The sequence below is a fragment of the Typopeltis vanoorti genome, chromosome 3 (genome assembly GCF_054136105.1).
Source record: "Typopeltis vanoorti isolate ZY-2024b chromosome 3, IOZ_Tvanoo_1.0, whole genome shotgun sequence".
Taxonomy (NCBI): Eukaryota; Metazoa; Arthropoda; class Arachnida; order Uropygi; family Thelyphonidae; genus Typopeltis; species Typopeltis vanoorti.
In genome coordinates this window covers 120,712,469-120,726,395 of record NC_143551.1, presented here as the reverse complement: position 1 = coordinate 120,726,395, position 13,927 = coordinate 120,712,469, and the positions used below count along the sequence as shown (strand labels likewise).

The window sequence follows — 13,927 nt, the reverse complement described above, 5'->3', positions numbered from 1 at the left end:
TAGTACATTAGTAAGAAGGATCAGCAGAAAGATGAAAAAAAAAAAAATAAACTTTTTAACATTGGATTTGAACAGCTGTAGATTATACTTTTCAGGTAGACTGTAATCTGCTCTACAGTTGTGAGGCAGTAATTATGTGGCTTCGAGCTGTGTTTCTTCCATTCACTACATACACACAGTAGAACTGCGTGTATGTAGTGAATGTAGTGAATGAATCTACAAAAACTGCGTGTTTGTAGACGGATGAGGATTTCAGGAACTGGCAGAGATTATACAAAATGAAATAGAAGTGGTTGTTAATATTGCCAATCAGTTGCAGCTTAAGATTTCTACAACTGTTGTCACTGATCTACTTCAAGGACACAATAGAGATCTCACAAATGAAGTGCTCTTGGAAATGGCAAAATATGAAAAAAAACTCAGGAGGAAGATCTAGCAGCTGAAACTATGGTTCGTTCCTTTGCTCTCAAGCAGCTTGACAAAGCTTTTCAACATAGAAAAAGCAATTGGTATTTTCTTCACAAGATTCAGATTTCAATCATACTAGAAAATAGTATCATGAAATTTATAAAGAAAATAGAAGTCTGTCTTGGAAACATCTTATAATTGCTTGATTTTAAATGTTTTAATTCATCAGATAAATCATTAAGTATAAACTATTGTCTTTTGTTGACCTTTATTTAACATTACTATAGTCAAATGTCATTGTTGAAAATGTAGTAGCTCCTGATTTTAATATTTGGCCTATAGGAAATAATTTCCTGCTTTACGAGTTTTCGCTTTATGAGTACATGCTAGTAATGCATTGTAACATGGGGAACTGTATCTGTTGTTCATGATAACGACCCTAACACTGCAAATGGATGTGAAGAAATATTGGTTGTTCATCTTTTTTTTGAAGGAGATTTTATATCTGCTGGATTTGCATCTATTAAAAGATTTTTTTTTTTTTTTTTTCAGTTCTCTAGTATTATTTTAGCATTAATAGTTGTGAAAGAAATGAGAAATTCAGGGTTGATGAAATGCATGCATTTTGTTTGTAATTCTAGATTCACACACACACACACACACACACACACACACACTAGATACCTATTGTTGCAAAATTTAGAGACCAGAGAAGTAATTTTGGGGGAGCTTAAGGGGTCAAAGCTATATAACTGAGAGGAGATCTCCACATAGCTTTTAAAGGAATGTGGGGAACCGATCAGGGCTTCTGACCTAATGTCCAATCCTCACCTTATCGTGGTGCTCCCTGTTAGTTATCTACCTGGATACTGAACGGACAAGGATGGGCTGGCAATTTGGGATTTAGCCAACCAAATTGTATTCTTATTGGCTTAAACCAAAATTTCTAATGATGGTACAACATGACAAAATTTCATGCTGGCTGGGGCAGTTAAACAAGCCCCCCCCGTTGTTTTCGCTAGGGAACCAGGGAAAACAGTGAAAAGTAAGCTACCAGAACAACTCTTAAAACACACCCCAACTCAACATCACCAAGGTTCGAGATCAGTACTATCAACATAAGAAGCCTGAATGGCAAAGAAATGGAGCTATCTGAGGAATTGGATAAGTGCCAGATCAACATAATAGGGGTGACTGAAACAAAAAAGGCAAAACCTGGTGAGATCTTTCTGAACAATAAATACAAAATGTTATATTCAGGCAATAACATTCAAGGAAAAGAAGGAGTAGCCATAGTATTCAACACTAAATACAAGGCTAATCTTCTTGAATGGCAGGCAGTCTCGAGTAGAGTGATGTGGGCAAATATGAGAATGGAGAACTGGATAATGAGACTTATTTGTGCCTGTGGTCCCACAGAAGGTTCTACTAAGGTAAGTGGAGGAATTTATTGAGACTTTAGAGAAAGCAACTGAAACAATGAAAAAGGAAAAGTTGGTCCTTGTTGGAGATTTAAATAGCAGAGTAGGAAATGATTGTCAGACATACAAAAATATTTTAGGAAAATTTGGAGAAAAGAGCAAAGCTAATAATAATGGCAAATACCTGTTGGATGCTCAGAAAATGGACTGTTAGTACTAACACAATGTTTCAACATAAAAATGTGCACAAATTCACATGGAGAGAAGAGCCAAGGAGTAAAAATGTCTCATTGACTATGCTATTGTTGATAGTGATGTTTTCTCCCTGGTGCAGGACACCAGAATGTACAGAGGATTTGAAATTGGAAGTGATCACCATTTAGTCTTGAGCAGGATAAAATTGAATTTCATATTGAAAAGAATAACATATAAGAAAGTTTTAAAGCAAATAAAAGTAGAGCAGCTCTCAGATGTGAACTGTAGACTGAAACATACAAGCATTATTCAAAAAAAAATGAAAACGGTTGAGAACAGGAATCAAACTTGGAGATTCATTTGCAGGCCCCGAAGAAAACACTGATTGATTCAGCCGGAGAGGCATGTGGTGAGGTTGTCTGCAATGATAGAAAAATCAATATTCCATGGTGGACACAGGAAGTTAAAGAGGCAGTGAAGAAAAGAAAAAAGCATATTAAAAGTTCCTGTCAAATAAGTCAGCTTGTGATCTTAGAGAATACAGAGACAAATGTAAGAAATCTAAACACTGTGTAAAACTAGCTAAATAGAAGTCATTGAAAGACTTCAGTAAGAATATATAGAAAATAAATATCAAAAAAGTGTCAACCTATTCTATAGGTTGTTGAAGAAGCTCAGAAATGGAGGAAAGAGTGCTGTAAAAGGAATCAGAGATGAGAAGTGTGACATGAAAACAGGAGAAAAAGATATCCTTGAAGTATGGAGTAATTACTTCGAAAAATTGCTAAATGAAACAAGCAGTTATGACAGCATAGTGGTAAAAAAAAACACTGATCAGGCATGCAGTCAGGAATATGTATCCGTACTTGAAGTAGAAAAAGCCATCAAAAGCCTGAAATGTGGAAAGGCAGCAGGAGTAGATGATATTCGGCCAGTAATGCTCAAGTATGGAGGATAAAAGTCTTACAATTGCTGCACTGCATAGTTCAGAAGGCCTGGACAGAGGGACGAATTCCAGATGATTGGAGTAGAGCTCTCATAGTACCCATATATAAAAAGGGAAATAAAACTGAATGTGAGAATTACAGAGGCATTTCATTACCGAGTGTTCCTGGTAAGATATATGCAAGTCTACTTGAGAAACGGTTGAGAAGAATTGTGGAAGAGAAGTTGCGTGAAGAACAAGCTGGATTCAGGCCAAATAGAGGCTGTCAGAGTCAGATTTTCACTTTACGACAGATAGTTGAGAAATCATGGGAATATAACAAAGACCTGTATTTAAGTTTTGTATATCTGGAAAAGGCAAATGACAAGGTGCCAAGAGAGAAGCTATTCAAAACGCTACAGTTATATGGTGTTAATGGGGCATTATATCAAGCAATACTTAGTCTTTATTAATGACTTAGAATTTAGAATTGAAGGAAGTACAGGAGGATAGTTTAATGTTAAATCTGGTGTGAGACGAGGATGTACATTACCCCTCTGTTATTCATTATCTATATGGATCACATTATGAAGGAAAGTGGTATTAAACCTGATATCAAAATTGGTGAAGTTAATCTCAACTCTTAAAGGAGAGGAGCACACTTTATGTGCTCTATTAAAGATTTGATAATGCCAATTTTTTGAGAGGTGTGATGAGTAGACTTTTGATGAATGTATCTGCCAGTAAAGGTAGGTTTTCGATAGACACTTGTAGACAAAGTACCAGAGGATGTACATGTAAGGAGGATGTCCAAGAATGGTAAACTACCAGGATTTTCTTTTTCCATTCAAATCTTTAATTAATAGAGCACTTAAAGTGTGCTCCTCCCCTTTAAGAGTTGAGAGATTAACTTCACCAATTTTGATATCAGTTTTAATACCACTTTCCTTCATAATGTGATCTTCAACAGACTGCAGAGTTCCAATCCCTTACATTTCAGGTATCTCAGAACCTATTGGCAGAATTTTGAAGAAATATCATCTTATTCCCACCAACAAAATTTCTCACTTTTTGCCATCTACAAAAGACAAACTGGCACCTCTATCATTGGCTGGTGTTTACCAGATAACATGTGAATATAACTTATCATACTTGGACAAACAGGCCATTCTGTGGAAAAAAGAATGAAGGAACATCAATATTTTATCAAATACACGAAACCTCATAAGTCTGGTCTAGCACAACATAGCATTGACACTAATCATAATATCCAGTGGGATAAAGCTTGTATGCCCCACAGATGCAGGTTTAAATATGAATGCCTTTTTTAAAGAAAGTTGCGGAGCCCTTTTGCATCGACCGAATTTGAATCAAAATGACTGTCTCTCTCTCCCCCAAAAGTTTGGGAGATTCTTATCTTATGCAACCATCAATGAAATATCTTTAAAGAATTATTTAATATTATTTTAATTAATCTTCTGGCACGTGGCAGTAATTTAATTGGTGATCCACCGAATGTTCTGTACTTTGTATTCCATTCCTTTAACTGTTTGTTCTACGCTGATGATGTAGTTAATTTCAGTACGAAATATTTGTACCTTTAATTCATTAAAGTTGTTACTGTTGGTTTTATACGTGTTAAGTTATTAATTTATTATGCCACAGGTACCTCTAAAGATTAGAAATATAAGATCTTGGTAATATTGGAGTCTTGACAGGTAACAGACTGATTTTGAGGAAAATTGTAGATAGAAAGTTTGTAATGATGTAAATTTTTCATGTAGTACTATCAAATCCTGTACACTCCTTGAGGGTATATATCAGGAATTTGATAAGTAATTTTGTTATGAAGGACTTGCTAGTAAATTTATAAAGAAATGCACCTTCCTCACTTACTTCTTGGGAATAAATACCCAATGAAATACAGTGGTACCTTGGATTGCGAGTAACTTTGTCTGCGAGTGTTTTGCAAGACGAGCAAAAATTTTTAATAAATTTTAACTTGATAAACGAGCAAGGTCTTGCAATACGAGTATTACCTATACGCTTTGTCTGTCGAGCGTCACGTGATCACAAGCCGCTCGGGATTGTGGGTAATCGTCTTGCATGCTCGGTCTCAGTCGGCATACCTCATTCGTATAGTCAATATGCAAAAGCCAGTGTGATTGGATAGGTTCCTTGTTAAAGTCGCACAAAAAGAAAAAGTCAGATAGCAGTGATTCCGATAGTGACAATGAAAGTCGTCCTACCCAATACAATTAATATGTAATTGTAATGTACATAATTAATAAATTCGATTACTTTATGCATATTACATTTAAATAATAAAAATATAAAAAGGTATACATATATAAGGTATACGAAGGTATATATTTTGTATTAATAATTTTTATATGAATATTTTTCAGTTTTGGAACGAATCATCTGAGTTTCCATTATTTCTTATGGGTAAATTCGCTTTGATATACGAGTGCTTTGTATTACAAGCACGTTTCCGGAACGAATTATGCTCGCAAACCATGGTACCATTGTATTGCTTTTCATTGAGGTACCTATCATACCAATCCAAAACTTGTAGATTTTATCAAAATGTAAAAAGCTAGCTCTCAGGTACCTTATTTATATGATAAGTGACTTGCAAAGTTCATTCACAAAAACATTATAAGAACAATGCATAAAAATTATTTGCTGCAACATTGATCCAAAGAATAAATAGAAGTTCTGAATTCAGGGCATATTATGATGCTGTTTAGTGCTTGGGCTAGCCTGAAGAGTAGTACCTAATTACACAGGTAAGATTTATTTGTTACTATTCCTGCTTGGTATCTCACTGTGGGCTTTTACCCAACTTAGGTTTGGTAATAACATGTCCATCAACAACCACCTTGTAGGTTGTTGATGGACATGTTCGATGTCCTCTACTCACTAAATGGACAGTGCACTGTTCTCCATCAGGTGTCAAGGAACTGGTGCATATGTATTGATGAACCTTTACTGCTCTTAACATCATCAAGTTGTGGAATGTTTGAAAGAGCAATAATATTTCCTCATCCATCATAGTAAGCAGAAGCTGCGATTGGCTTTTACTCAGACCAGCTAACTGTGCAATACATCAGTTGTCCTTAAACCATGTAGTGCAGGTGCTTATAATGAAGGCAGGAATATTATTATTAAGAGAGACCTCTGGGAAGTCAGGGACTCATTGAGAGAGGCCACATACTACATGCACCAGCTATCATACTTATTCTTGAATTCATTCATACTGCTTGCACGCACAACATCCAGTGGCAATCTATTCCAATCACACACACACCACTCTATGAAGAGAGAAATCTAGCCCTCATCCCCTTCATAAAGGCATTCATTCTCAGCTTCCAAGAATGTTCTCTTGTCCTTTCTCCCATCCCTCCATAAAATGAAAAATTCCATCAACTGAAATCCTGTATGACCCTTTCAGAAGTTTGTAAGTCTCAATCATATCACCTCCTCTTTCTCCTGTTTGCAAGTGTCTGCAGTCTACAAATTCTCAATCTGTCTTCATAATTAGAATTGCACAATCCTGATATCATTTTTTACACTCTCCACACACACACACACACACACACACACACACACACACACACACACACACACACACACACACACACACACACACACACACACTCTCCACTGTATCAGAATTGCAATGGAAACCAGTAGAACGGACCTATGCACAATAGTCCAATTGAGGTCTTATCGAGGCCTTGCAAAAGAGGCAAAATGACACCCTTATCTTTACAGGGGCATGTTCATTTCAGCATTGCAATTATCTTTTGAGTTGTATTTGCAATCTTTGCCATGATCCCTGAACTTCAACTTCCTATCTACTAATACTCCAAGATTCCTAGCTTCATCAGTTTCTACTAGCATAATCCCACCAATGTAATATGACATTGGACATCTACTCATGCCAAAGTGCGTGACTTTACATTTGCTGACTTTCCCATGTCCTCAATCCCAGCTTATTCAAATCATTCTGCAAGTACCACATCAGTTCCATTCCTGATTACCCTACCTATCTTTGCATCATCAGCAAATAGCTGTATGTTGCCTGTCAAATCCTTCCCAATATCATTAATGTACAGATTGAATAACTTGGACCAAGCACTGATCCTTGTGTTATGCCACTTGTTACTTTATTTTATTTTATTTTTATTTATTTTTAATCTTTGTACTGGTTACGGGCAGTACTACCCTTACATCACGTCCAGACTTGATATAGACCTAAGCCTTTACCCTATGCATGTGCTAGTTATCATTGTAGTCATTCTCTGGTGGCAATGCCATGCCACCAATGTGCCCTGTAAGGCCTTCAAGGAAAGAACTTTTATATCCTTCTGCGTAAGCCCAAGCTGTTTTAAGTACTTCTATCTGCACTCCATGTGCCATGTAAAGAGATGGTGGCATTCATGTCCTCTCTCATACTGAACTTATTGCTAGTTAAGTTATTAGTACCTACTACAATTATGATCTCGTTTACTTGCTTGCATTGTTAATTTTTGTCCAGAAAACTTGAAATTATAACCCACTCATCAACAGCATGTTTCATGATGGTCACCATACTAAATAACATCCTTCTTTTTACCAACAATGCTACTTACTTGATTTTTGTTACTTACTGACTTACCTGATTCTGCTTTGTAGTTTCTCATTTTGCTGTTTAATTTTATTTTTCTCCCTATGTTCATTTAAATGCCTCTCGACTTCCTGTAATTTCCACATTGTCTCTCTAATAATCTGCTTTAATTTTGCTAACTTGAAGGTTATTTCATTTTCAATAACCTTCTCAATATCTTCAATAACCTCCTTAGTGTGGCAAGCCTTCTTTACTTCATTGCTCTTCTTAGTGTTATGTTTCTTGTGTGTTTTTGCCACCATTTTAAATTATATTTATTATTGCAATATCTTAACAAAAATTTTATAAAACACTAAGTACACTAAAAACATGAAAATCCACACTGATATATTGTAAAACACTAATTTTCTGAGGTAAAAAATACAATAAAATAGACAAAAAATCATCAAGTTTACGAGCATCCATACTAGTTCTTACCTAACTGTTTATGTCTGAGACCTATTTCATTACTTTTCTGTGAGCCACCAGTTGGAGACTGCCAGCATTCACAGCATACAGGATTGGTATTCCAATCATAAATGGTCTGTCACCAATTTAAACCACAATGTCTGGTTTCATCAGTCCTGTCACTGTTTCAGTTTGTACTTCTTCACATTATACAACTTCATCACTGCTAGATATTTGAACTATCTTCTCATGTCATTGCACCAATCATTTTTGTAAGGCTTGACATATTTGCAACACATGCTTGGGACTTGAGCGATTGAATTCCTTTAGTGAGACAAAACCTGCAGCTTGTATTCTTGCTTATGTCTTTTTGAATAACTGATCTCTCAGGTATTTGCCAATGTCTACACTAGGCTATAGATGAGTGAATTTACCTAACCAATGGTTGCCCAGTCTGTAGTAACTCTTGATTCCTTTCAATTAAATCTTGAGCTGTTCTGAGATCCTCTGCCAGCTTTTGCTGCTTTACCCCACGATTTTCAAGTTATCACTTCCAGCAATTCAAGCATCCTGCACACACACACATACTCTGCCACACCATTTCTAGCAATTTATTTATCATTACCAAGCTCTGGATGACAGTTTGCTAGATAAAAGTGCTCTTATTAATATTATTTTTCATGACTGGTCTCTGCACACTGACCACTCCAAGCCCTCTCATGCATCATGGCAAATGGATATACTTTTCACAACATTATGATGAATAAGCAGCCACAACTGCACTCTTTGTTGCTCCTTTTGGTCTAAGAGCTGAAGTTTCAATTTATAATAGATATCACCAGTATCATATAACACTTATAAGATGTTGGTCTGCTGGAAGTGCACTCCATTCAGTAGTTTATGAGGAAATGTAGAACATCTATTGCAATGTCTCGCATTTTGCAACAAAAATGGTCCCACTAAATGAAAATTCATTTAAAAAATAATAGAATGTGCACAGCAGGCCTCCAGACGTAGCAATGGATGTCATGGACACATCCATTCCCCTAAAAGAAAAAAAAAAAAAAAAAAATGTATATAGTGTCCTAGAGAGAACCAATTTGATAACATTGGTTCTCTCCACTGAATGCCATAAAGGTGTGCTTGTATTTTGTAATTAAAATGAAAAGCCAAACGGCTAGTTTTCTGGCAACTTAATAGAAATTAAGCAGATAAAAATCCTATGTTGTTATATAGCCAGTAAGTGAAACTCAAGATCGAGAACTACGATCTATATGAGTTTCAATGCCGAAAAACTATCGGCGAAGGCAATATACAAGCACACCTTTATGGCATTTGTATAGTGAAGGTATGTAAGTTCTTTTCACTAAGCTTTGATATCTTCCAGGTCTACCTACTCACTGATGAGACCTCAAAAAAGGTTGAAACCAGTCTGGGTAGTGACCTCCCCTCATAATGTAATGACAGTATTACATCTCCTAGGAGCTGTGTTTTACATTATGAGAGAATATCAAGAATAGTGAGGGAGCTTGCTCCACCTTTGCTTCGAATTGCCTTCGCTGATAGTTTTTCGGCATTGAAACTCATATAGATCGTAGTTCTCGATCTTGAGTTTCACTTACTGGCTATATAACAACATAGGATTTTTATCCGCTTAATTTCTATTAAGTTGCCAGAAAACTAGCCGTTTGGCTTTTCATTTTAATTGCTTTGCTTAAATGCTGCCCAGTTGCTGTAGAACCAAATAACATTCATTATGAAATGGTAAAACATTTGTCACCATCAACTGGCTGCACCTTTTCAACAGAATTTTCTGAGAGCATATTTCTGGATGCCTGGCAAAAGGTTACTATTATTGCCTTTCTGAAGCCAGGGGAGGGATTCAAAATCCCCAGTAAACTATCATCTATTTGCTCTGTCTAGTTGCCTGTGCAAAATTCGAGGAGGGGAGGGAATGGTTAACTCTTTTATGGTTTCTGGAGAGAGAGACTTATTTGTGCTTATGGTCCCACAGAAGGTTCTACTAAGGTAGAAATGGAGGAATTTTTTGAGGCTTTAGAAAAAGCAACTGACACAATGAAAAAGGAAAAGTTGGTCCTTGTTGGGGATCTAAATAGAGTTGGAAATGATTGTGAGACATACAAAAATATTTTGGGAAAATTTGGAGAAAAGAGCAAAGCTAATAATAATGGCAAATATCTGTTGGATTTCTGCTCAGGACATGGACTGGTTATTACTAACACCATGTTCCAACATAAAAATGTGCATAATTTCACATGGAGAGAAGAGGCTAGGAATAAGAAAAGTCTCATTGACTATGTTATTGTTGATAGTGATGTTTTCTCCCTGGTGCAGGACACCAGAGTGTACAGAGGATTTGAAATTGGAAGTGATCACTATTTAGTCTTGAGCAGGATAAAATTAAATTTCATATTGAAAAGAATAACATGTAAGAAAGTTTTAAAGCGAATAAAAGTTGAGCAGCTCTCAGATGTGAACTGTAGACTAAAATACAGAAATATTATTGAAAAGAAAATGAAAGAGTTTAAGAACAGGAATCAAACCTTGGAGATTCAGTGGCAAACTCTGAAGGAAACATTGATTGATTCTGCCAGAGAGGCATGTGGTGAGGTTGTGTGCAAGGATAAAAAAATCAGAACTCCCTGGTGGACACAGGAAGTTAAAGAGGCAGTGAAGGAAAAGAAGAAAGCATATCAAAAGTTCCTGGCAAATAAGTCAGCTTTTACCCTTACAGAATACAGAGACAAATGTAAGAAAGCTAAACAGTGTGTAAAACTAGCTAAACAAAAGTCATGGGAGGACTTTGGCAAGAATATAGAAAATAAATATCAAGAAGGTGGCAAAATATTGTGGAGGTTGTTGAAGAAGCTTAGGAATGGAGGAAAGAGTGCTGTAAAAGGAATTAGAGATGATAAAGGTGAAATGAAAACAGGAAAAAAAGATATCCTTGAAGTATGGAGTAATTACTTTGAAAAACTGCTAAATGAAACAAGCAGTGATGACAGCACAGTGATAAAAAACACTGACCAGGCATGCAGGCAGGAATACATATCCATACTTGAAGTAGAAAAAGCCATCAAAGGCTTGAAATGTGGAAAGGCAGCAGGAGTAGATGATATTCGACCAGAAATGCTGAAGTATGGTGGTATAAGAGTCTTACAGTGGCTGCACTGCATAGTTCAGAAAGCCTGGACAGAGGGACGAATTCCCGGTGATTGGAGTAGAGCTCTCATAGTACCCATATATAAAAAGGGAAATAAAACTGCACGTGAGAATTACAGAGGTATTTCCCTACTGAGTGTTCCTGGCAAGATCTATGCAAGTATACTTGAGAAACGGTTGAGAAGAATTGTGGAAGAAAAGCTTGGTGAAGAACAAGCTGGACTCAGGCCAAATAGAAGCTGTCAGGATCAGATCTTCACTTTACGACAAATAGTCGAGAAAGCATGGGAATATAACAAAGATCTGTATTTAAGTTTTGTCGATTTGGAAAAGGCATATGACAAGGTGCCAAGAGAGAAGCTATTCAATACGCTGCAGTTATATGGTGTCAATGGGGCATTATATCAAGCAATACTTAGTCTTTATTTGAGTTGTGAGTCAGCAGTTAGAATTGAAGGAAGTACAGGAAGATGGTTTAATGTTAAATCTGGTTTGAGACAAGGATGTACATTATCCCCTCTGTTATTCATTATCTATATGGATCACATTATGAAGGAATGTGGTATTAAACCTGATATCAAAATTGGAGATGTTAATGTCAGCTCTTTGCTTTATGCAGATGATGTTATACTTCTAAATAAATCCGCTACAAGTCTGCAAGATTCTCTGACTAAATTGAATAGCTGTTGTAATAGATATGGTATGAAGGTCAGCAATAAAAAGACAAAGACAATGAAAATAGGCAGAATCATTGAAAATGTCAACTGTGTTGTGAATGGAGAACCTGTGGAACAAGTAAAACATTTCAGCTACTTAGGCACAATTTTTACTGAAGATGGTAAACTAAATATAGAAATAGACAACAGAATCAGCAAAGCTGGTATCGTGGGAAGTCAATTGAATAAATTCATATGGAATAAGAAAGAAATTAGTCGGAACACTAAATTAGCTGTATACAAGACTGTGTTCAAACCAATTTTAACTTATGGATCTGAGAGCTTGGTCAGAAGTAAAACACTTGACCAAAGACTAGAGACCGCAGATATGAGAGTCCTGAGAAAGATTAGAGGCGTGAACAGATGGCATCAATGGCAATATCATATTAAAAATGAGGATATTAGGAAAGAACTTGACATTGTCAGCATCCAGGAATGCGTTAGCAGAGCTAATCTCAGATGGTATGGTCACTTAAATAGAATGGGAGAGGAAAGATTAGCAAAACAAGTGTTCTCTGCCTGGTTGGCAGGAAAACGACCCAGAGGAAGACCAAGATATAGGTGGATTGATATGGTACAAAGTGCCTTAGACGATAGAAATATAAGATCTGATAATGTTGGAGTCTTGACAAGTAACAGACTGATTTGGAGGAAAATTGTAGATAGGAAGTTAGTAATGATGTAATTTTTTCATGTAGTACTGTCATATCCTGTACACCCCTTGAGGGTACATGGCAGGAATTTGATGATGATGATGTTTTTTATGTTTTCTGAAATTTTTTGCACATGACTTTTATACACCTTTTCATGCTTGTTTTTGTAACCTTTTTTTTACATCTACATTTTTATCTATACTAGTTTGTTTACTTATCAAGTTATTTTTACCTTTTATATTGCTATAGTCCTTACTGGTGCAGTATGACTATGTTGTCCTTGTGTCATAAAAACCTAAACAAACAAACAAACATCACATTGGTCTGATTGACACTGTCCAGACCCATGACTGAGTCCCTACTCTTAGATTTTGCTGTCTTACTTCCTTTTCCATTATTGTATCACAAACACATTGGACTCTCCTTTGGTCCACTCCTTCCTTAGGAATCACTTCCGCAGTGTCAGCAACCAGTTCCTTCTCAGAAAGGGCTTTAAAGTCATGGATGACTTCAACAGCTCTTTGCATTCCAGCAAATATGATTTTGTACATCGCATAGGATAACTTTGTCCTGCAGTCTAAGTATAAGTGTTGCAAGTAGATATGTTTGCTTTTGTCATCTCCTATTCATCTCTTCAAACTGCACATCCATGAATCTGTTGTCAGTGGGCTGAGTGCATGCCTGACTGCAGCCAACTTCCAACTTGGTCTTTGATGGGATGAGATTGTATCACGGCTACCACTCCTCCTTTAGGAATCACTTCCGCAGTGTCAACAACCAGTTCTTCTCAGAAAGGGCTCTAAAGTCATGGATAACTTTTTGCATTCCAGCAAATGTGTTTTTGTGCATCGCATAGGATAACTTTGTCCTGCAGTCTAAGTATAAGTGTTGCAAGTAGATATGTTTGCTTTTTTCATCTCCTATTCATCTCTTCAAACTGCACATCCATGAATCTGTTGTCAGTGGGCTGACTGCAGCCAACTTCCATCTTGGTCTTTGATGGGATGGGATTGTATCAAGGCTACAAGTCTCTGCCAGTAAGAAGTCCCCTCCTCACAGGAATGTAGCAATAGCTTCTCAAATTGCACAGCTCAAGCTCATCTTGTAATTTCATGAGATATCAGAAGTTTATAGTGGACTGGACCAACTACAGTAAATGAACAAGCATTGCATCCATCCTAGTAGCTGCCTCTCTAATGTACCTGCTATGACACAAAATTATGGCATCATTCAAATGAACAGGTGGCACTTTGCCATTCTTGGGGATGAGTGGTGTGTTAACTCCTGCAGGTTTAACTGTGCTCTCTTTGGAGCACTGTGATTTCCAAAGAGAGTGCATAGAGTGTTATATAGTGAATACTACA

General features: G+C 36.6%; 1 protein-coding gene across 3 annotated transcripts in view; it reads left to right on the top strand.

Annotated features, from left to right (window-relative positions):
* The window catches only part of LOC150108520 (F-BAR domain only protein 2), a 521,764-nt gene that overhangs the window by 101,105 nt on the left and 406,732 nt on the right, over window positions 1–13,927 (top strand). The gene's annotated exons all lie outside the window — the stretch shown is intronic.